Below are 24,866 nucleotides of genomic sequence, written 5' to 3'. Positions count from 1 at the left end.
CGTTACTCTCCATGTTTTCATCCACATGTGAATCTTTGTTCTCAGTGACGAATTTTGTTAAGTCTCGTAATCAGAATAGCCTGACGGATGAAAGTAGTAGCTCGTGTATATCTCTACAGGTCACAAAATATAAACCTGATGTAAAATCTCTGTCATCAGTGATGCAGCAGCAAAAGTCCCACTGATAATATCAAATGGAGTCATAAAGTTTTCTGTCGGACTATCAGTGTACATGTATACATTAAAAAATAAATGTATTTTTCATCATCATATACAGTGTTTTTGTCACTCGAATGAATTTTATTATTTCTTCAAGGTTCTTCACATGTGTACACCTTAAGAGATATCAAGTAGGCATAACATGTTCTTAAAAAATTAGGGTTGGCACACAGAAGAATTTTGAGTCAGAGATTTTGCTGGTTTGGGCACACACTCACAAAATGGTTGCCCACCCTGAGCTAGGCTTTGAGTCCCAGTGTTTCAGACTCTAAAACCTGTGCACTCTGCACTACAGCAAAACATTTTTAGACTTACAATAATATGGTGGCCTTTAAATAAGATGAGGTGGATCTAACTAGTCCTACTTACTCATAAAGCCAGTTTTATATTGTTGCACCTTCAATCTTTTAAATGTGGGCTTATTTGAGGATGACTTTAAGCTTTGTTTTGAATTTATTCAATTCAATTCAATTTAGGGAACATTTATTTAATGTCTGTTCTTTGCCAGGCACTGTGTTAGATGCTGGTGGTATAAAGACAGTCTATTTAGGGAAACATAAATAACTATAGTACAATTCACTGAATGCTATAATAGAGGCATATGCAAGGGATCATTGGAACATACGAGGGCATAATTAATTTGAAGGAAGGTGTTAGGGAATGCTATGTTTGAACAGAACTTTTACGGACAAGAAGTAAGAATTTTTCAGAAGGACAGAAGGAGTTTGATAATTTATTTCAGGCGATGGGAACAACATGAGCATGTATGTGAATACACCTTGTATTTTTTGGGACATGGTAAGAGTGGTACATTGCAAGAGTGGTCACAAATTCTACCCTTTCCTACACCCAACTCCTGGCAACATGATATTGAAGATCTTTCCACTATGAAATGGAGTCTGTTTCCCATCTCTGAATTTGGGTTGGCCACGTGATTTGCTTTGGCCAGTATACACTAGCAAATGTGAAAGTGCTTATGCATTGGGGCTTCTGTGCTTGGAACCCTGAGGCCGTATTGTCAATGAGCCTAGGTTATCCTGCTGGAGAATAAGGGCCACCTGCAGGAGGGCAGAGGCTCTGGCTGACAGTCTACTAACCACTAGACGTGTGAGTGAGATTGTCTTGGACCATGTAGTTACCAGCTGATCCCCCAGACACATGGGAGAGTCCAGGAGAAATCTGTTGTCAGCCCAGTCAGAAAGACACAGATGATTTGCTCAATTATGGACTAAATAAAATATTATTTTAGCCAGTAGGTTTGGAGTGTTTTGATACATAGCAAAGCTGATACCTAGAAGGTCTAAGTAGAGTGTAGGGGATGTGGGAGGAGGCATTTCCTGGAGATGAAGAGGATGTGTAACATTTGCAATATCATGTTAAGAAGTTTATTTTTATTTTTTAAAAAATATATATTTTATTGATTTTTTACAGAGAGGAAGGGAGAGGGATAGAAAGTAAGAAACATCGATGAGAGAGAAACATCGATTAGCTGGCTCCTGCACACCCCCTACTGGGGATGTGCCCGCAACCAAGGTACATGCCCTTGACCAGAATTGAACCTGGGACCCTTCAGTCTGCAGGCCAACGATCTATCCACTGAGCCAAACCGGTTAGGGCCATGTTAAGTTTAGACCTATTTTGTAGGACCAAGCTTCCCAAACTTTATTGATTGATGTACCACTTTTATGTTTTTAAAAATATCTGCATACTATCTGAATTAATTTTTAATTGTTCAGATCTTATACTAAAATTCATTTTGAAAGCAAACTCAATATTAACTTAAAACCCCAGGTTGATCTGTTAATTCTACTTTTCTAGACCTATTAAAAATATATTCTAAAAGTAGGTCTGTATGCTATCAGAAGTCATTTTGTATTTCTCTTATGCTTTTCTGTGTTCTTGGAGTTCCTGCTTTAACCAGTAGGAATCAGGAGCATGTGGAAACTAATTTGAAGTAGGAAGGGTAGGAAGGAGTGAGGAGGCTATTGCAGAGCTCCAGGTGGGATATGGCACATGGTAGACTTACGATGTGTCTGAGGAAGAAGAGAAAGGATCTGGTGACAAATTTGATGTGTGTGTAGTGGGAGTGGGGAGTGTGAAGTACCCACTGAGTAGATACTATAAAGAAAGGGAAGAGTAAAAAACTAAGGGTAATAGATCTGTGGTTGTGCTTACTGAGTTTGTTAGGTTATTTGAAAACAGAGGCCCACTAGGCATTTGCATATATGGATCGGGCTTATTAAAATGTTGTTTTTAAAATATCAGCATCTAAGTGATAGTTGAAGTCTCAGGAGTAGATAATGTCAAGAGGAAGTAGTTAGTACAGAGATTTTTAGTCTTTTATTTTTCTCATCCCCAAACTCTTAGTGATGTGATTTAGTGCAGCTAGAAATACTGAGTGGCTCATATAGGTAATGATTCTCAAATGGAGGTGGAAAGTGTCTTTGTAGTGTGAAAAAATAATGTTCTAAAATGGTTTTCATGTACTACCCTTCACCCCTACCCCCCAGTCGAGTTAGTGTAATGAGGACAGGGTTGGGGAAGAAGAGGAGAAGTTGGTAAAATGGACAGAGTGATCCAAGATGTAGATCACTACATCTTGTAGGGAGAGAACTTTTATAGACGTGAAGGAACTTTAAGATGAAGGAACATGCCATGGTACTAAATTCTACAGAGGATTATTCTTTAACCCAAACTGGCTCATCAAAGTATATTACATGGCATGTAATGGGGGCATAGTAAATATTTGGATGAATGATTTATGTAGAACTGTTTTGTGTTTGAAACACTCCATAAAGCTCAAGTATTCAAGTCAAACAGGATTTGTAATTGTACTGCTTTGTGCTCCAACCAAAATCAATGTGAGTTTTAAAAAACTGTGTCTCTCTGTCCATAGTCAGTGTCTTAGAAGAGTGGCTCCTTGGGCATCACAGCCCTTAGCTCAGTGCAAAGTAGTGTTTGAGGCCGTTTTCAATGTCAGTTAACAACCCTATGGCCATTCCACACATGGGCCTCTTCCGGACCTTTGCACCTGTGGTTCCCAGAAGTAAGTTAGTTGCTTTATGATGATTTGGGTCGATGGAATGAATATATTGGACTGGCAGAACTGGAATGCCATCAGCCTATCTGGTTCTCAAATACCTTTTATACTCAGGTTAGCAGCTCCTTTTATTATTGTTGCTATTTTTTAAGTGACATCAATTTCTACCCTGCTCTGCCTGTGGTTAAGGAGAGGCTCTGGATCAGGGCAGCGGAGTGTTCTCAGACTGTGACTTGGTGGCTGCGCCTCCCGCTTGCAGAGCACTCAGCAGCTCGCACTGGGCTGACATCTGGCATTCAGGACTCCTGTGAGGCTGGCTTCCCCCTAAATGTGCCCTGAAAGCCTCCCTGCTGTGCCCCTTCTGTGCAAGTGTAAACACATCACAGGAAATGAGCACGTAAAGACCCACTTTTCCTGAAGGAATCAAGGAACCCCCTCACCCAGCTGGAGCGTGGGCTTTGGGGTCCAGCTTCAGGAAATTGGACCAGCCATTTGGGCAGAGGCTGCTGTCTTGTGGCACCTTCGTCCCTTGCCCCCTCTCAACTCCCCGGGTGCGCTGTCCTCAGTTATCTGGCTGAGGAAAATTGCTCCAGGACCTACAGAATGTGAAGTAAGGGTTGTCTTTCGTTGTAGATTCATTAGTGCAGCTGGATTTAGTTATTTACCATTGTATATTTGGCACTGTCCTTACTGAGGTAGAGGACTCATTTTAAAATGATTGAAGCAGTCTAAAGTTCATCCTAAAAATAAATATACCTATTTCTATTTGTTTTACTATGAAGATAAACCATTAACATGATTAGAGAAAATAGGCACATGACAGGGAAGTTAAGACAGCAAAATAAAAGAGGAACGCCTTTTCCCTTTCCCTTGCTGTCTTCCCCATCCCGTGTTTTTTTTTTTTTTTTTTTTTTTTTTGCTTCAGCCCTAATGGATGCATTTTAAATAAAATCCACACACTCCCTCTGCTCTCTGTCTTTCTGCTACTACAAATGGCTCAGCCCCTCTCTCAGATCCACTTCAAGGAAACACGGGCTTGAGTCCCCCAGCCTGGTTTTGTGTGAACTGCGGCACCCTGCAGCACACCCAGGACCCAGTGCCGGAGTGGGGCCCCGGGGAGGGAGGGAGCGAGGAGAGCCAAGGCAGCCCAGTGAGTCAGGCGGGCCCGTGTGGAAGCGTGTAGGTGAGCCAGAAGCTAATGAGCAAAATAGGGGGCCGTCGCTAATTTTGATGTGGGGAAATCTGAAAGGCTCTTCTGCATGCCAGGGTATTTGAATATTTGGCAAACAGCTGGCTGGGCTCTGGGAGAGCGCCTCTTGATTCGCCTGCTCAGATGTTCAAAGATAAAATGAGGCAGCCGGCGCGCCAGCACATAGCTCATAGCCTTGCAGTCAGTTTTGAATTTAGATTTGAATTGTGATATCAATGTCATGGTGGCACATGCTTTGAGAAAGTACTTACAGAGAATAATTGAAAGATTCAGTGTGAAGCTTCTGAAAGCCATAATTTAAAGTTCCAGAAGCCTCCATATTACTCTCACCATTAAAATTTAAAGTGACAGAAGCCCAATTATGATAGTTATTTTCTTAAATAAAATCATATTTCTACCCCAAGTGAAAGATTCATTGCTGCTCACTAATCTCTGCCAGGAGATCCCATCTCGGCCGCGTCCAGTGTCAGCAGTGAAGATGGTTTGCTTTATCCTGGGGACAATGAGGCGACTGGGGGCGCAGAGCTGGAGGGCCTCCTCCTCGGAGCTGGACCTGCAGGAGGCCGATTTGCATGATAATCACCATCATGGATCCTCTGTGGTGCCAGCCTCCACACTTACCCAAATGCAGTATAACTTTTATAGCAGCCGAGAAGGCCCAGGAGGGGCCCTAGCACACATTTTGCCAAACCTAAATGATGTCAAAAACTGCTAGTTAAGAGGGTTGTAAAGCTAAACCCCACTGAGGAATGGAGACTTGGAACATAACTTTAAAATCTGATTAAAGAAAGAAATACTTGAGAAAGGCTATAACTTTGGGAATCCTTACGAAGCTCTTCCTCTTCCTCCTCTTCTCACAGAAATCTGTTCACCAGAAGAATTTGTTTACCAGAAGGATTTCTGTGGCCATTGAAACCATAACATGGTAATAGATAGATCAGTGGGAATACGGAAACATTTCAGTGCAGAAATTTCTTTATCACTTAAAAGTATGGAGTCAGGTTTTTAGACTATGTATCTTTCCAATTTCTCTGGTCCATTTGGTTCTCCACCATCCTGCATGGTGATTTGGGGACTATCATGTAATGGTAGCCAGAATTGCAATGAAAAAGTGCACAGGGCCAGTCAAGCTTAAACTTTATTCTTCAGAGCTCCCAGGGACAAAGGAGCATGTGAATCAACTAATGTTATGATGCACGATGGTGAATGAGACAGAGTACATATACATCAATACTAATCTAAGCAATGTCTTATAAATAATAAATCATGTAATTTCTCAAAAGTATCACACTGTGATAAAACATTTACAAGTAGGTTCTGGGTTTGCTGTTTTGTCATGACTTTAGCACAGCCAGCCCTGTGGCAGTTTGCAAGTTTAAATTTTCTTGTCTGGCATTAGCCCCAGAATCTCTCTCCACTTTTCTTGCAAAACTGATCCTATGATATGAACTCAACTTCTTTTCCTTCATCCTTGCCTCGAGTCACATGGCTTCCCCTCTTCCTTCCATTTTATTCACATCTCAGTGACAGGCCACCCACCTTCTCTCCTGGCCTGGATTCCATTGCTGTGCCCAGACTCTCGCTGGAAATCATGGTGTCTCTTCCACTTGCCATATTCAACATTTTTTTTGGCCTCTTCCTGAAAAAAATCCTTCCCCAAATTCCCTACTCTGTTTCCCTTCTTTTAATTCTTCTTGAGTTGTCTACTTTCTTGCCTCTTCCTTTTCACCATTTACTCTTTAACCTGTTGCAATCTAGACTCAGCCACCACTGACACTACCGTCACAGGCAAAGTCTACACTCTACTTCACAGACCACTTTCTGCCCTACAGGGAGAGGGGCTTACGTAACTGACACACGTGGAGTGAATAAGTGGGCCAGCTCAGATTACTGCCACCTTCTTTTTACCCAGTGGAGGGCCTAGCTACAGAGAGCCCACACTTTCCCTGAGTCTGGGAAGCCCCCCCCCTCGCCCCCCCAACTAAAGATGGCTTGAGTTGATGGTTTTTCATCGGTCGCCAACCTTTTAGACCTCACAGACTACCAGTGGTCCGGGGACCACTGGTTGGCGACTGCTGGAGTGAGCTTGGTCTGACTTTCACAATAAGCTGCTTCCTCTACTCTGGTCTCAGTTAATAATCAGGTTATACTTTAGCCTCTCATCTCTTCTATTTTTGTATTCTTAACTTTTTCAGAACCCAGGAGAGGAAGGGGGGTTCTCAATTTTGGGGAATTGCTTGGAAACGTAAATAAATACAATAGTGTATACAAAGCAAAAAGTTAAAGTCCTCTCTTCCTAATCTTACTTCCCAGAGGCTTGATTTCCCTCCCTCCCTCCCTCCCTCCCTCCCTCTCTCGAGAGGACATAGCAAAAAGGTGGCTGTCAGCCAGGAAGCAAGCGGACCCTCACCAAGAAACGAATCTGCTCCCATCTTGATCAGCCTGCAAAATTGTGAGAAATAAATGCTTGGTGACTTAAATCTGGTTCCACCACCTACCCACAGGGCACCAGGCCTAAAACATTAGGTGGGCTCCCTCCACCTCGATTGTTTTGCTTGTATCCCAAGGCTACTTCCCTTGTGGAGAGGCCTGTGGTAGCTCATTTACAAGTTGACCTAAAGACAAGAAGAAACCTCCATGCAATCTGACTGAGCTGTGGGATCCTGACTGCTTTAAGTAGCCCCTCCGAAGGCTGGTAGAATTCGTGTGGAATCTGCCACACTGTGATGACCTGTGTGGGAAAACCTACACTGTGTATCGGGGACTTGGCTCTGGCAGCAGATATGTGCCTGACCTACACACTTGTACATTTTCCTCACTCAGGTACACATGGACGCATATCTTCATTAGAGACAAGTACAGACTGAGTGGCAAGGAGGGCCGTGTTAAACAGCCAGGAATTTCGACACAATGTGCACATTTAGACAGCACTGCAGAGAGGACCAGGCAGTCTGGCTCTGTTAGATCATTTTGCTGCTGACCAAGAGATTTGAAATGGACTTTTAATTATTATTGCCGATTTGCTATGGCTATCTTCCTTAATATGAACATCTGATTAGGATTAATTTTCTTTAATTGATGGATAGATCACTAAACTTGTAGGATTGAATTTGTTGTCATATATTGGCACCTGTACTATATTGTTGTATTGGCATATGTTATGTGTTATTTTTATTTTGCTGGAGTACAAATTACAGGCACTTCTTATCTGTTTTAGTTTTGAGGTTACTCCTCTTCCTTCCTTTACCATTGAATGGCTTTTTAGATTTGTTAATAGAGATAGAGCAGGTCTAAGTGACTATTAAACTCTTTGTTATATACAGTAAAACCCATTAACACGGACCTCACTAAATTTGGGAATTTATGATAATGAGGGCAGGGCCTGGGTTAAAGTTTACTTTTGCATTGTCTCTGAACGAAAGCTTTTCTGGGCTAACACATAGTATAAATACAATTACAGGGGGTGGGGGTGGGGGTGGCACTATTACTTTCAAAGCAGTCTTTTCAAGAACTCCAGGGAAAGGCCTTGCAGGAGAGGGAGAGAGTGGTGTGCAGAATGCACGGTGCAGACCGTGCCGCTCACCAGCGATGTGACCTTGGACAGATGACTCAGCTTCTCTGAGAACCTTTCCTTGCCTGCAAAATGAAGACAGTAATCTAATTTATGGGGTTGCTGTGAGGGTTACATTTAATGTGTCGAAAGTGCCTGGTATGAGTATGTACTTCATAAATGGCAGATAATTATTACCTACCTAAAGTAGCTAATTTCAACTTCTCATTTTTTCACGAAAGCAGGGTTCTTTAATGCTTTAGAGTTTTGTTAACCTGATCTGAAATATTGCTTTACTATTATTTCTGATTGAAGGAAGACCTAGCAGTTTGGTGTGGTAGAGAAAATCATGCATATACTTCAGAGTCAGACTCAGGTTTGAAAGTAATTCTATCACTCATTAGCTACATGGCCTTCAGCAAGTTACACAATGTTGCTCAGGTTTTATTTTTTAATTTGTGAAAATGAGATGATAACACCTCCCGGACTTTCATGAGGACTCAGTGAGATAATGCGTGTAAAGTGGTCAGCCCGGTGATTTCCATATAGTATCTCTCAAACATCAGATGTTGCTGCTTTCGTGATCTTTTTGACAGTAGCCCACACTCAAGACTTTTTATTAATTCAGACTTGTCTTCTTCAGTTCGCCTAATTAATGAATTTTACTCTAGATGTAATCTTCATCCTGATGAGAATTTTAAATATGCAAGTAAAAAATTATAGAGAAGCAAAATGGCTATATAGAGAGGTAGAGTAAAAGAGGGAAAAGTAATATTTTAAAAGTGGAAGCACGGGGCATTAAGTTAGACTTAAATTACTGAATAGTAAAATTTGTGCATAATCTTTGTCTTTTATGAAAGATCTTTATATTAGCCAGGAAGAAATAGAGCTGTATGTATACAAAGTAGAAAGTATAGAGTGGGACCAGCTCATATCATTCATTGAAGAGGGAAGCAGTAAGTTTATGTTCAACTTTATTTTCATCTTGTTGCTTTCCCCTGTGTTTCATAGGCTGTATGAATGAGAAATTTAAACACTATCATGTCCTGCATAGAGACTATAATCTCTCCTCCCCTAATGACAGGCTTACACAGTTTGTCAGAATCCATCACCTCAGTAGATCAGACTGTATTACTTTGATGACTGGCAAATGGGTGCCACTTGTGAAATGAAAGCAACCAGGTGTGTATGTGTGTTTATTAAGTACTCTTCAATAGGAGGAATGTGTTTTACTGAAAACTCACTCCTATTATTTTTGTAGAAGCAAGAAGTGCTCATCTTCCTTTGGGAAGACGTAAGAATTATTTTTCATGAGATTCTGAGCTAGGATAATACCAATTCACAACCATAAATATGTTATAAAACCAGTTTTTTCATAATATGCATGCATAAATGGAACCTTGTGATAAAAACCAGAGGGGACAGAACCAATAATGTTGGGGTTGTGTGCCTTTGACTTTCCAGGGCTGCCCAATTTAAGCAGATTGTTTTTAAAAGTAAAGTCAATTCTTTAAATTGACAACCACTGGTTTAACATAAGAATTTTCATATAAGTAAATTCACAAGTCAGACAAAACCTTTTGTTAGATCATGTTTTCTAAGATTTGGGTCAGGAAAATGTCACATCTCTAATGCACAACATATTGACTAGTTGTATTTCAATGTGTATTTTTTGGAAGTTGTTAAAGTATGACATTATTTTTCTAGATCATAATATCAACAGAAATAGCAAGAAGAACTAATTTTTATTATATACAGATTTGTGCTAGAAGCTGGGGATATAATGGGAAGCAAAGAAAAAAAGAGCAGTCTTATTTGCTAACAACAACCTGTTAAGTAGGTATAAAAAAAAGAAACAAGTTCATAGAGTTTAAATAATTTGTCCAATGTTGGAACAGTTAGTAAGAACTAGAATTTTTTTTTTTATTGCTTAAAGTATTACAAAGAGTATTACATATGTCTCTTTCCCCCCTCCTTGACCTTCCCCCGGCTGCTGCTTATTTCTAACACCTCCTTCTCTCCTGTTCTTCTTATGTCCATTGGTTATGCTTATATGCATGCATACAAGTCCTTTGGTTGATCTCTTACCCACCCAAGAACTAGAATTATAGTGCAATATTTGTTACAGCAGCCTAACCTATATCCAGGTTAAGAGACTCTAAAATACAGTGGTTGAAACAAGTTAGAGGGAGCTCCCTGACGAAGTGGAGTATATAAGCTCCGACTGCTTATGCTTAGACTGCTGGGTAAGGGAGAAAGAAACTTCCATCTAATTACCTTCTGCTTGCCTCATTCATATGTCTAAAGATATATAAGAATTCTCTTTAATATATTTTTTAAAAAATTGATTTTAGAGAGAGAGGAGGGGGAGGAAGAGAGAGAGAAATCGATGTGAGAAAGAGAAATTGATGTGAGAAAGAAACATTGATCAGCTGCCTCCTGCCTGCCTTTTACTGGGGATCGAGCCCACAACTCTGGCATGTGCCTCGACCGGGAATCAAACCAGTGACCTTTTGGTGTACAGGACTACACTCAACCAACTGAGCCACACCAGTCAGGACATAAGTATTCTCTTTAAAGGCATTCCCTAGATATTGGACTTTTAACTTCTACTCACATTCTGCCAGCCATACTAGCTGCCAGGAAGGCCTGGAAATATACTCTTTGTGGCCATGTACTTCTCAAAATTCAGGGGTTCTATTAATAAAGGAGAAGGGGAGATGGGGAAAATTGTCAGTGTCTGCATCACATGCTAATTAAGGGCATTGTTTCAAAGTGAAGTTTTGGCCACAGACGTGGACAAGTGGCAGATAATCTTATGACTTTGGGATATCCTACATTCAGTATTTACTTCTTTTCAAGTAGTACATCAAGGTCGTGTACATATGTATATAGTGTGTATCTACACTAATAAAAGAGAAACATGTAAATTAACTGTCTCTTCTCGATGCCCACAGCAATGGCCACCAGCCAATCAGGAGTGAGTATGTAAATTAGTGACACAAAGATGGTGGCAGCCACTGAGCCAGCCAGAGCAGGCAGGAGGCTTGGGTCACCCAGGTGACAAAGGAAGCCAAGCTTCCCGCCCACCTGGGCCGGTGCTGAAGGAGGGGAGTGGAGTAAGGGTAGAGAGAAGATGGAAGTGGGACTTTGCTCTCTCAGTGTGACATAGAAGTAGAGAGAAGCAATCCAAAAGGAGAACCCCAAGAGACAAACTCCAAACAGACCACATCCTTCAGAAGCCAAAACTTGAACCTTTCCTCTCATTATAACAAAAGCCGTATTCCTTTTAACAAGGTTTAGTTTGAATCCAGTAACTTGATTCAGCCACTTCCATGGGGGTAGGTTGGGGAGCTGAGTAAGGGTAGAGAGAAGATGGAAAGGGAACTTTGCTCTCTCAGTGTAGGTCAATAGCATGCACAGGATATGACTTTTCTCCAAGTCCTCAGAGAACTAGCAGTCTGTCTGCAGAGCTAATGTCTATGAAAACATTTAGTGAAAACCAAGTGCTTAAACCGTGTGATATTGATTACTCCAGAGGAATCCAGATAAGGGATAAGTCAATGTGGATTTGTTTCTTGGAGAATGCTTCTTAGATCATGTCACAACTGAGGTGATTAAGAAGGCAAAGCTAATTAAGAAGGTAGAAGAAAGGGGACAAAGATTCAGAATGAGCTGAGAGGGCACTGGAGACTTCATGTTGGAGACTAGGAAATGTAGCGGAATGCTTCAAAAACATTATAGTGTTAGAGTTTGTCTGGGTTGGGAAGAGGATGTCAGCAACATAGGTTGCCAGAGGGCAGGGGGAAGTCAAGACTAAGTGTATCAGGGTTTGGGAGCCTGGCTGCACTAGGGTTGGCCAGCCATCCAGTCCTCAGTGACCAAGAGGATGTGATGACCTTGAGAGTGGTTCAGGGAAAGTGTTGGAGGAGATCCAATTCAGGAGGTTTGGGCAACTAGAACAGGTGAGATTCAGAGTCAGGAATGGTGGTGTCAGGAATGGCAGTGGGGATTCTGATCCCAGCTGGCAGCAGGAGTCCTGGAATAGAATCTGGGGTCCTAACACTATAATATTCTGAATATTGGGCCAATATGTTGGAGTTAGTAGGGAAATAGAGGGAGAAAGAATAATGAAGCAGTGTGGAGCAAATTCAGTGTATTTGTAGTACAAAAGGAATTCCAGTCGTGCTATCTGGCGGGCTGAGGTGGTTGCTCCTTTGCCTGCCTGATAAAGGTGGGCTGAAGGTCACAGCTACTCTGAGCCTCTTAAGTGGAGACTACTATAGGGCAGGACAGGAGCTCAGAGGGGTCCTGGAGTGAATGTTGGAAGTGGAGGCCCAGTGGAAACAGCATCACTTGGAAGGAGTTGATACCACAGCTGAGGAGATCTAGGAACAGCGAGGGGGCTGCCACTAGAAGAAAAAGGGACTGCAAAAAACATTTCAAATTAAGCGGTAACATGCTTTAGTGACAAGTTTGAGATAATGGATAAAACCTAAAATGATTCCAGGTGGATTTTAAATGTCCATGTAGTATGGCATTTTTGCTCATGGGCTAAAGGGCATTATAAACACGGATGCAATTGCTTTTGGCCTATTTTTTTAAAAACCCAAATAAATAAAGTAAATTAGTAAATAAATTGTGTTAAGGCTAAGCTTACCTATGAGTTTGCTGGCTTTACCTCAACACTGCTGTGGGTCTGCTTGGAACATTTCAGAGATGTGAATAAATAGAAATGTTTCTTGCAAAGGTGTCTGTCATTCCTGGTCTACAATAGTGTTACTAATATACATGTACATGGATATGCACACGGATATGCCTAAGGTGGAACCTATCTGGGCCCTAGCATGCTGCTCTCATGGTGGCGGGGGCTTTGCCCCCACTGGGGTTGGTGTTGGCAGTGTTTGTACCTGCCTTTTACCCACCTGGTTAGCTCAGAGCCTTTGCCGAGGAAAGCGTGCTCCTGCCCGGCCAGATTGGGTCATCACAGGCTTCTCCATCGGCAGCTGTTGCTTCCCAGCCATCCACTTTGGTGCTAAACGATGGGACCCAGGCAGGGACTTAAGTCACGAAGGTGTAGGTCTTGGGACCTCAGGAGGGATTTTATTCCTGTTTATCAAGGCAAGGAAGAAAAGACAGAATCTGCTCGGGTAGGGAAACCTTATTTTCGAAATGCACAGACATGTGGTGTTTCTGGTTTTGTGACACGTGGATCGACACCTGGAGGTGGCATGGATTTGAAAGTCATTATTTAAGGTAAGGAAAGAAAACTTTAAACAGCATTAAAGTTTAATCCTGTTCAAACTTTTGTTTACCATAAAAGAACCTGTAGTTTTGTTGTCTTTTTGAACTGTTGAGCTAAATAATTTTAGTGATCAGCAAAAGACCAGTCATTGTAGTTGTGAGAAGTTGTTTTATAAAGGCTTGGATTAATAATGTGTTTGCATTTTGTTCACAGATGTACTATCTGTGGGACAGGGATAGGCTGAACACCCGCTTCACTAAGTACCTGCTTCACATCACCTTTCACATTTTCTAGAAAAACAGCCGTTGGAGAATCAACATGCTCCCTTCAACAAAAATGGGAACAAGTGAAGACTCTAAGAATGCCACCGTTGCCAGCAGTTAATGATGCCGGGGCTATGCGCGCAAGCTTCAGCAAAGAAAGTTTTCAAGACAGTGTGTGCCTCACTAGCCAGAAATCAGGAAATTTCATCTCAGTTGCTCCTTAAATCAGCGCAACCCTTCCAAATGAACATGAATTGAAACATGCATTGGCTTTTCAACTTAATTGAGTAATTGCTACATGTGAATCACTATACGGAGCAGGGGGAGGAACATGAGAGAGGGAAGGAGACAAATAAGACGTGGTCCCTGCCATCCATAGATTTATTTGTTTCAATGAACATTTTTTTGTGTGTCTTCTGTTCTTAATAAGTGTGTCTCTAAGACAGGAAACAAATGGAAGAGTATATTTCTCTGAGTATTTTAAGTTCCTTTAATAAAAAACAAAACAAAACTTCTAATGTGAACAATTCAGGACATCTTAATTTCATTTCTTTTTGGACTTCTGATAGGTAGGATCCTTTTCGTTGATTTCAAAAATGTTCTGTAGACTTTAGAGATAACAACACATTATAGTTGGAGTTAACTTGAATTAAATTCCTTTTTCCCTGTAGGTGTAGAATGTCTGTTGGAAAACTGTATTATGTTTGTACATCGGTGGGGAGTGGGTGAGGGAATCACATCTGTTTCAATAGGCCTCTACCTTGAATGCCTAGGGGCCTGCCGACCGGAGTGAATTATTAGCATGGAGGAGGGGAAGGTTTGGATCAAGCTTGGGGTCCTTACTCATGGACCCAAGACAGGGCAGGACAGGAGCCAAACAGACCTGGAAAATGGCTGTGTGTGAAAATTTGGCTATTTCAGTATTCATGGTGGTGTTCTCTATGTTCTATAAGTTGAGTGACTATATTCTTTTTCCAAAAAATTAGTTCTGATCTGGGAGTAAGTCATGATTTTTCCAGTGTTAAGACACTAATATGATTGTTGACACTAGACATTTTATGTAGTGTCTGCGACACATTTTGTTATGTATGAGCCAACAATCGACATGTCTTTGTCTTGTGAGTGTCCATCTAAATTGAAAATGTGCCAGCGCTTTAACATTATCAACAGACTTCTTAATTAAGCTGCCAATACACACTGCCAATAGTACTGTGTGTCGTCTGAGCAATGAATTGTGTAAGTGCTGTTTCCCTCTTGTTGAATAAATAATGTTACTCCATATAAAATTGATTTAAAGTGTTCTTTGAGTGGGGTATTATATTGTTCCCTAAAGAATTTGGTGAGAATTCTCATATAATCCCTTTTTATTTAATTTCTGAAAACTTTCATTTTGCTTCTCAGTTAAGGCTTATTCTAATTTGACCAACAACTTTAGTTATATGATTCACCTTTAATAGGGTGAATCACCCAGCTCCCAAACCCTGGTGATATTGTGTATTTGTTATGTCACTTTCAATTTGCCTGAAGTAGCTTTCAATAATCTGAGTTATGAACTTGTTTTGTACTAAATTGTAGATATTTATTTTTTTGTTCTGGGAGTTTTGTTAGAAGTAACATCTCGGTATTCCTGGTGCCTAGCACAGTGCCTGGTGCATAGCAGGTATGTGTTCAGTTAACACTTGGTAACCAAGGTGTGTAAAGTAGCCTTTTATCTATGGTTCATAAGGCTCTATAAAAGATAGAACAATCTTGCTAACAGAGTAAGCTTGCTGTTGGTTCGTAGTTTATCATCTGATACTTTATACATAGTCTAGTCCTCTACATCGGACCTCGTAACTGCAGTTTTGGACTCAGCAGCTCAGCCCTATGGTTTGTACCAACAGCCACTGCTTCCTGGTCCTTGTCACACAGGGGCAGGTCCTGAGGGCTGTCCCACCTCTCCGAGGCTTGTTCATCAATGGAAGGGTGATCACTCTATTCACGGGGCACTCACGATGCTCCAGGCACTGAGCTAAGTGCCTTGCACATATCCTTTCATTAATTGTCTCACTTAAACCTCACAACAACCACTTGAAGTATTACCCACTGCGGTGATATGTATCATGTTTAAATGATGGGGATGTAAATCCAGATCTCTTAGATCCCAAGGCCTGAATTATTAACCCCTACTCTCTGCCCCAACCTTGGAGAAATTCCCAGTGCCAGGTGGTGGTGTGGGGGCAGCTCACATCTGGAGGTAGGCCAGAGTCACTGCATTTCATTTCCCCAACAGCAAACTGTCTAACAGGTAAAACCCAGCAAATCACAATTGCTTGAAGGATGGGGAAAGCAGAGCAACTGAGGGAAAGCAAAGTTGGAGCAAACCCCTTGAATCAAAGCTTTAGCCTTTACCTCAGAGTGTTTCTGTTTGATTTTTTTTTTTTTTTACTTTCTTTTTTTAACATGGCCTGACACCATGTGATAAATCAAAGCCTGACGTAATTGACCCAGAATTGATCCCCGAATGTCTTTTGGGGGAACATGCTTTAAATCTGGTTGTTGATTCTGAGGAATAATTGCCACCCTGGAAAGGTAATTACATATGCCATTGTTTATACACATAATAGGCTCAGAACGCATGTTCTGCAAAGAGGAGAAGAGAGCTCTGCTCACACATTAGGGGTGTGTGGTCGGTATTGTGTTAGAATGCCACAAATAGCATTTGAACTGCTCCCGATTACTGCTGATGTCCTGATGTGCGTGCGTGTGTGCGTGTGTGTGTGCGCGCGCACACACGTGTGTAAGAGAGAGGCTGGCAGTGAGGAAGGGGATGGGCCACGGGAGGCTGCATGTTGCGCTGAAAGGGTAGTGATTTGCTTTTCCTAATGCTTTAGTTTGCCCAAACTTCTGGATCTGATTCACCTAGCCTGGTCTGGTAAAAACACTGTTTTTGTCCTGCTTGGCATATGCTTATTAATGAGTTCTCATATTTCTTTCCATCAAGGGCTGTTTACTTTGTGGAAATACAATGTGAGAATCGTCCTCCGCAACATCCTCCTAAATGCCCTGGTTTTGACCACCCCTTTAAGTAAACCAAGCCGTCAGCGAAAATGGTAGCGAGTGCCTCTCTTCTCCCTCGCTGTGCGTTCTGGTAAAACATAAATGGGATTTAGACCACAAATGACCAATGAAAGCACTTCATGCTTTTTCCTTTAGCCATAAGACAGCAGTTATCCTAAGTAAACACAACAAACAGGCTATTTTGTGGTAGTCTAACCCTAGCAACATGTACGTATCTATTTAAATCACAGCCTCATAAACACAAAATCATGACTCTTTGGAGTGCTGCGCCATGAAAGAAATAGATATGTATTCCAATGTGGAGCCGAGCATTGTTTGAGGCTGAAGCAATTCCTCCCGGGCTGCTCCTGCCGCAGTGTCCGGCAAATTGCATGACCTGCTTGTTGGGCTTGACAACAGGGCTTTACCTAACAAAGGCCTCGCAGCGCCGGGCAGCCGTGGAATGTCAGAACGAGCACATTTCACACACAGATGTGCAGCCATAATAGCCCGTAAGAAGATGCATGTGGCAGGGCGCAGAGGATGGGGCTGGGAGCTGGGATCACATGGCTGTGAGTGTGCAGCTTGAGGGCCAGCGGGAGGGGGAGGCCAACAGTTAGCAGTAGGGACATGGCCCCACTGACCACATTTAATCAGCCCTCTGTAAACAATTCAACATTTTCATTGTTCTCTAAAAACTAATAAAGAGAAACAAGCACTTTTCATTCATCTTGAAGTAATTTTCTGTCAGGTTGGAGCCCCTCGTGGCCTCCAGCTCATGCAATGCTAGCTGTGTGATACAACAACGATTGCAATTTATTTTACAAACTCTGGTCATTCACATGTCAGTTAGTGTTCACCAAGCCGGCATCTGAAATTGTGCAGTTAACGAGTTTTACAACATTTCTATCAAGAGAAACTGTTTAGCATAACTGACTCTTAAGGAGTTATTATACCTCTAAAAATCCATTTTAAGGGGCATTATTTAAATAAAATAGAAAAACGGTTCACTGCCTTTTAAAGGGGCTGCAAAAAAAGTCCATCAGCTCCCGCGCCGTAATCCGCAGCTTAAAGCACTCTTGAGAGTACTTCTGGGAATTGTCAGCATAATGAAATGTTTTGTGAAATGTCCAGATAGATTCCTCTGCTCAACAATTTTACTGCGCCATATTTATTTTCCTTCCCGTTTTTAAAGAAGCGAATTACTTTTTGAGAGGATGACTCTGTGCTGCGCAGATGAACTGAGCACATTATTACCCAGGTTGCAGCAGAAGGGATGGTCCTGTCTGCAGTGCCATCTCCACGCATCTGCAGAAGGGGAAGGCCGCTGTCCCCACTTCATGCTTCAGCTCCAAAAGTGAAGTCATGAGGAGGCTTATGGCGTTTCACATGTCCCCCAGACTTTTAGACGACTTTGGTACACAATAGTGCTTATAATACTTTCTTTAAACTTTACAGAAAGGACCCTGTTTTCTTCCCCTAAATAAATAAATACAGGAAAACCGATACACATGTACATCGGCACATGCGTGATGATGCATAGTGTTTGAGTGGCCCCTTTCAATAGGAGATGCTAGTGAACATGTTACTTAAAGAGGAATAGATTCCTCACATTAATGGAGATGGCCAATGACCCCAAACCAATTAATGGCTAGAACCCATAATGGAGCACTCTATGGCATAGCAGCAAGTTCATTTAGTAAATTATATTACCTGGCAGAAGTGGAAGCCACCACTTGTAATGTGAATGGTTTAATGGCTCTTTCTACTATGAGCAAGATCAAGAGAAAAATTATGTCCTGCTGTAACAGGAGTTACTTCATATCCTTAGGAGGTGTATCTATAACATGGCACATTTTCATTTTGCCACAAACAGTCCCCTAATTTCTTAGACTGATATTTGTGCACATGACAGTAATTTTCTGAGGGAGACAGGAAGGTGTTCTTGTGCCTGTTAGCTGTATCTGCCCATAAGAGGCACAGTAACATCCGTGAACCAAATACAATTTGACATAATTCATGCCTTTATTACCTCCTACGGAATGGTATTATTTCATGCTGGCACATTAATGTTTCCAGCACAATACTGTCATTCCTAGAGATTTTACCTTCTGAAGTTCAAATATTGAGGAATGAGTTTTAAAAACCTCTAACAGCATTAGATTTGGGGGAAATGCAACTTATTCCAAGGCCACCTTTCCCCCTCTTTTAATATTTGGTGGCACTGCAGATAAGGTTCAGACAGCGGCAAGATCATATCTAAAAACTCTCACCTCTTCCTGCCCAAAGAGCTTGCTCCAATATTTTGCAAATATCATTTTCATTTTTGCAAATAATATTTTGTCAACTTCTCATGTCATACCTTGCTGCTATTGGTTCCCCTAGTGATATAAACGAAAAATGTTGACCAAAAATGTTTAAGTGAGTACAACCTGAATCTATTGGATGTAGTACTCAGCTCTGTCCTAATACTCCAGTATACAAAATTAGTTAGGGAGATGGACTGTATAAGTTTCCTATTGTTACCATAACAAATTACCACAAATTTAGTGGCTTGAAATAACACAGATTTATTATATTACGTTCTGTAGGTCAGAGGTCTCACTGGGCTAAAATCACTTGTTGACTGAGCTGTATTCCTTCTTGAGGCTCAGGGGAGGATCTTTCTCTTGCCTTTCCTAGCTTCTGGCTGCCTGCTTTCCTCGGCTCATGGCCCCTGCCTTCTCATGTGACATCTGTCTGACCCCCTCCCATCGTCACATCTCTCTCTCTCTGCAGCCAGGAAAAGTTCTCCACCTTTGAGAACTCATGTGTTTACACTGGATCCACCTAAATAATCCTGGGTAATCTCCCTGTCTCAAGGTCCATACCCTTTTCACACCTACAAAGTCTCTTTGCCGTGTAAGACATCACATTCAGAGGTTTCGGAGAATGGAACTTAGACATCTTAGGGGCGGGCATTAGTCTGCCTACCACATGGAGTCTCTGGGAGTTCTTTCTCAACCTGATATTTGAAGGATTAATAGCAGTCTCCAGCCTCGTAGTCTCTTAAAATCATGGACGAAAATGGTTTTAAAATTTTGAGTATGTACCTTAATATGTGTAAATCTTCTAAACCACACTATTACCTAATATTACTTATGCTGTTAGTAAAGCTTTATTTCTTCTTCGAATATAAAGGAATAAAAACAGATCTTCGGGTGGTTCCTTGGCACCCCAGTGCATCATCAGCTAATGTGCCCCTGGGACCATGAGCACCTTATTTGGGAGAAGAAGGGTGACATTTGTACTAACTTGTGTAAATGTGGCTCTTTATCCTTTCAGACATACAAGGCTTTGAGGAAAGGAAGGGGCTGCAGAGTTAGGTCTCTGGTAGTTATTTATTTGCTTAGCTTACACTATTATTGGCATTTGTAGTTACAGAGTGTAAGAATGTAATGTGCCCAGAACTTTCCTGAAATCTGAGAGCTGTAAATTATAGAATTACAAGACCAATGTCATTTTATAAAAGATTAGAGATTGTTTACCAAACGCTCTAGAGTAAGGCCATGTCTCCCCAGAACAACTACTTGTGTCAGCGCGCTTAAAACCCCGAGAAGCCGATTGCTCAACAACCATTGTAAACACCAGTGGCAAGGTCCCTGTGGAGCTGAGCCAAAAGGAAAGGTAGCTCTGTTCAGCTCACTTTAAGTCGTATTTTTCAACTTTAGAAAACATGTGTGTCAGCCACACCTGATTTCTGTGGCATGTAGGCTCATTGCAGCGCAAGAAACCCAGAAATCGTAACACATTTTAAGGGAACTCCGTAAGCTCCCCTAAAAGGTGTTACAATGTGAGATGTTTTCAGAGCAGCCACCCTCAAAAGGGTGTGACACAGCTTTGAAATCGAAAAAGCGTCTGCTGGCGAATGAAAGTAGTTGCCAGAAAAATGTACATCAATTAGGGAATAAGTCAGTGAGGGTTTGCCAGCTGCCATGCGCCCAGGAGGCAGTCTGGGCAGTACGTTTCTATTTGATCTGCCCCAGGCCACTTCCATTCTCTTCTTGAAAGGAGAACAGGTAGTCTCCTTAAACCCTTCACTGCAGTTTCCATTAAAGATCCCAAAATGTAACTGATAACATGTCACTGATTACTGTATAAAGCAGTTAAACATTGCAGCTAAATTTCCCCACTGAAACCCAATCCAGGGATTAGCAACAATAGGGAATCTGTTTTATTTGCATTTAATTTGTACCTTCACACTATTATCGCCCATGTTTTAGTTTCAGGAAATGTGGTCTCAGGCTATTATAACCACATTTCATGCTGCTGTTGCACTGTTATTTGATCTCTATGGTTGGAAATGACTTACTGAAAAAATAAAGCTGGCATACTTTATTTTAATTATACCAGTGCAGTGTCTAAATAAAAAATGTACTTTATATTTAATGTGGAGCACAGATTAACAGTTTTATGGGACATAAAATCTATCTATATCATTTTCTATTTACACATCGGTTATATATCTTTCTCTCAGCAAAACAAATGCGCATGGTGTGAAAACGAGGAAGGAGAGCATCGAAGTTACAATCGCATGGGCAGTAAATAACATCTTAATTGGTCTGGAATACTGGAGTTTGATTTTTTCCCCTCCGCCTGGCTTTTATTTATTGATCTCTATAGCTTATTTATCTTCCCAGTGATTTGTACAAGTCTATCTCCTTTCCTCAATAAGCCAATCTATGGTGGTTTTATATTGCAAATCCCATCTGGGGAAATGGTCTAGTGAGAGAAGTGCAGTTGCCCCTGGAAAAGCCATAATTTAAGAGGCTTTGCGGACTTAAGGGGGACTTCTCAGTTTTTACACTTTGTCTTCTGGCAAAAGGAAGGAAAGAAGAAGTGCAGCTATTATGAAGTTGCCACCCAATGTATGTTCCAACAATTCTTTACTCTCTGCTTGTTTGGCAGCAGTAAGCAAACAAAGAAGGATTTAGTGTGTGCTGGGAAATGTCTTCTAAATGTTCCTGTTCGTGATTTAGCTCCTCGTGAGGGGAGCAGACAAGAATGGATTGTGCATGTCTAATACATCATATGTAAACCCTGGAGTTTCTTCTGTATGCATTTCCACAGCCCCATTCCTAATATCTTTTTAAAATAGCACTTTAGGATAAAGTACACTTCAAATGACACATTAGGCTCCACAGTGCAGTAGAGAACTGGCAAATGGAACCGCGCTCAGGAGAGCTGGTTGACAAAAAAGCCACCCCCCGCCCCCTTTTCTAGTGCATAGATACCCACAGCTGAAGTCACCCTGGAAAATTAGTGACTTTTCCCTCCTTTAAATCAATGATCCCCTTGTTTGTCAAATCAGCACTTGCAGTGTTTGCAGTGATTCTGTTGGGTTGTCTTGATCTCACAGAATACTCGAGGAGTGTGCTGAAAGATGTGCTCTGTGGATAGCTAAGGGTAAAACAAGTTTACAGACGGCAACGCTGTACTTATGCTAAGCAAGCGATGCCTTGCAAAGTGATTCTGTACACATATTCCAGAGAAGAGACCCTGGCATCCCATCATCACCCTAATGTAACCTTAACTGCCTTAAAATGAGCTGACAAAAAATTGGGGCAGGTCTTTTAGAGAATACATTTGCATTTGACATAATTAGCGCCAGGCAGATCTCAGTACATCCAGGGGACATCTCGAGGCAACTGCTTGGTCGACTATTAGTGCTTAATTTCTGAATGTCAAACCCTGCACATCTTAATTTCTAGAGAATAAGCTCAATTGAACTCGCTCCCCAGTTATGCAAAAACTGCTCAGATAAAACCAAGTGGACACCAATGTAATGAATGTGGTTATTAAATTGTTTCAACTGAAAGAACCCTATTCTTACACCATCATAATGGGAACAATTTATCCCCACTGATCGGCCTGTCTCTCTCTTTCTCTCTCTCACTCTCTCTTTTTCTGAGCTCTCTTTGATCTTGAAGCATATTGCGGTGGTGTGTCCTATTGAAAAGCGAAACTGGGGCAATTTTAATGCTTTTGTACCTTACCAGTGCTCTATTTTTTCACTGTTTAAAAATAGCTGTTAATTATAAGTGCAGTTTAAATGTCTCAAGTGACCCAGAAATGCAGGTTGGAATGAGACAGATTGTGTGTCTCATATAAAACAGATGTACTTTCACAGAGCATTCTGAATTCAGCCTTCCCTCTGTATCCTCCTCTTGGGTTATTTCAATCAGGTACTGAGCTGGTCTAGCACTGAGCTATAAAATCCCATGCATTTGAACAGGGGAAAAGAGAAGTGGATCTTTTTTATTTTTTTTGGCACCACAAAGAAAAGCCTCTTTTGTTTATCCGTTCCTACTATGTGGATGAAGATGGTGCTGCTGTGTTAGATAATGAGACCAGGCCACTTCCCCAGTCAGGAAGACCCAATGGTTTCTAGAGCTCCCCTCTGCCTGTCTCTTGGGCCAGGGGGCTCTGCATTAAAAGAAACTGCAGCCGTGAAGCACATAACCCTTGAGGTGTTTCTTAAGTTAGATTCAATGATGCCTGAGGACACATTAACCTCCTGCTAGATTTCAAAGAACTTTGATTCTTCACCTGTTTCAGAAACTGTGTCTTCAGCCCCTTGCTAACATTTAGACCAGGGGTCCTCAAACTTTTTAAACAGGGGGCCAGTTCACTGTCCCTCAGACCGTTGGAGGGCTGGACTATAGTTTAAAAAAAACTATGAACAAATTCCTATGCACACTGCACATATCTTATTTTGAAGTAAAAAAACAAAACGGGAACAAATACAAAATTTGTATTTGCATGTGGCCTGTGGGCCGTAGTTTGAGGACCCCTGATTTAGACCCAGGGGATGGTTGCACTGCTGCTGGTGGTTCCAGGGACCGCAGCTTAACAAGCCATGTGCTTACTCAGTAAAATCCCATTATTCTATTAGTCTCCCACTGACTGAGCCAATCTGGTGCTTACCTGATTACACGTGCTTGTATGTGGCCAGGTTGAAGGTGCTCCTATCTGGTGCAGTTCCAAGAAGTGGTTTCAAAGTTGAGTTTAAAACACAGTGCATTCCAAAGATATGATGGTTTTTTCCCTCCCAAATTCTTTAAGATCTTTGTGACACATCCCAAAGCCACCTGAGTCAGAACATTTGGACAATGAAGGAGTTTAAAACGTATCCCCACTTCACTTGGATTCAGATTCTGTGGTTCAACCTCTCTGGCTGCCAGGACAGAACTGTGTCCGGAGTGGGGAGGGCAGTTTATGTGCATCGACTTCTGGCTAGAAATGTCTGCCAGGGGAGTTGTTCATTCCATAGCAACTACATGGAACATAGACATGGTGTGAGTGGAGGGGCCCATTCTTTCAGTTCTTTCTAGAAAACTTATAAACATGCTAGTCAAGTTCTCAATGCAGTCACTGATCTGAACATTTTTATAGCTAATTTTCCAAATCCGTGATTTTAACGTAATTATTAATTTGATTTTAACATAATCATTCTAATTCTGATCATTCTAATCTGTCCAATAAGATTTATCCCATTTAGGGCTTATAATCTTAGGACAGTCTAAAGCCCTTGGGTTATGGTCTCATGCAAAGTCAGTGGTTTGTGTTCAGGAAGAGGAAGAGTGATGGCCTCAGGTAAGTGTAAGAGAGTCTCAGAGTTGGAGCTGAAAACAAATTCAGAACAAAAATTCTTTAGATCCACATCTTCTAAAAATATTCCATTCACTGAGATACACTTATGCTGCTTTTGGAAATGAAATGATAACACATTGATAGACTCAATAAAAACAATACCATTTCTAAGTAGAGTGACTCCGAAAGTAGAACTGTGGGGAGAGGCAGTCTCCTTTGTGCATAAGAGTGGACTTTGGGCCTGGAACCTTCCTCACCAGGAGATTGAGAGTCCTCACAGCGTGTGCTAGACTAATTACCTTGTGTGGGCACATCTTTCCCTGTTTCAGACTCAGTATGTGCTCCTTTGTTTTGCTCAAGGCATATGGCACCTGGCCAGCCTCACTGCTCTAACCTATCGGCACTGGGGAGGGGATAGGGGTCTTCATTCTGTGGCACAAGAGGTGTGCATGGAAGGCAGTGGTCCCGAGGCTGTAGGGAGTGGCCACTGGCCGTGGGCCACGATGCCCACCACGGAAGCTGATCTCGCTTTGTTCTTCTCTATGTAAATAAAATGTTATTCCATCCAGTGCCTGACTGCAATGTGTTTTCCTTGGCAATGCAGATACCAAGGTGCAGTGGGCAGCAGTGTTCTGACTGCTACTCCTGGCAATGGGCACAGATGCCAC

The 24,866-nt window shown here is 41.7% G+C and overlaps 1 long non-coding RNA gene across 1 annotated transcript in view; it reads left to right on the top strand.

Annotated features, from left to right (window-relative positions):
* Nucleotides 1–14,808, top strand: part of LOC102767080 — a 106,161-nt gene extending 91,353 nt beyond the window's left edge. The window contains exon 6 of the long non-coding RNA XR_001515872.1: nt 13,478–14,808. This is a non-coding gene — a long non-coding RNA (uncharacterized LOC102767080). The remainder of the gene's footprint in view (nt 1–13,477) is intronic.
* Nucleotides 14,809–24,866: the final 10,058 nt, after the last annotated feature.

Source organism: Myotis davidii, unplaced genomic scaffold, assembly GCF_000327345.1.
Source record: "Myotis davidii unplaced genomic scaffold, ASM32734v1 scaffold44, whole genome shotgun sequence".
In the NCBI taxonomy this organism is placed as follows: domain Eukaryota; kingdom Metazoa; phylum Chordata; class Mammalia; order Chiroptera; family Vespertilionidae; genus Myotis; species Myotis davidii.
The sequence above is the reverse complement of the archived record's forward strand: the minus strand, read 5'-3'. Positions and strand labels throughout refer to the sequence as shown.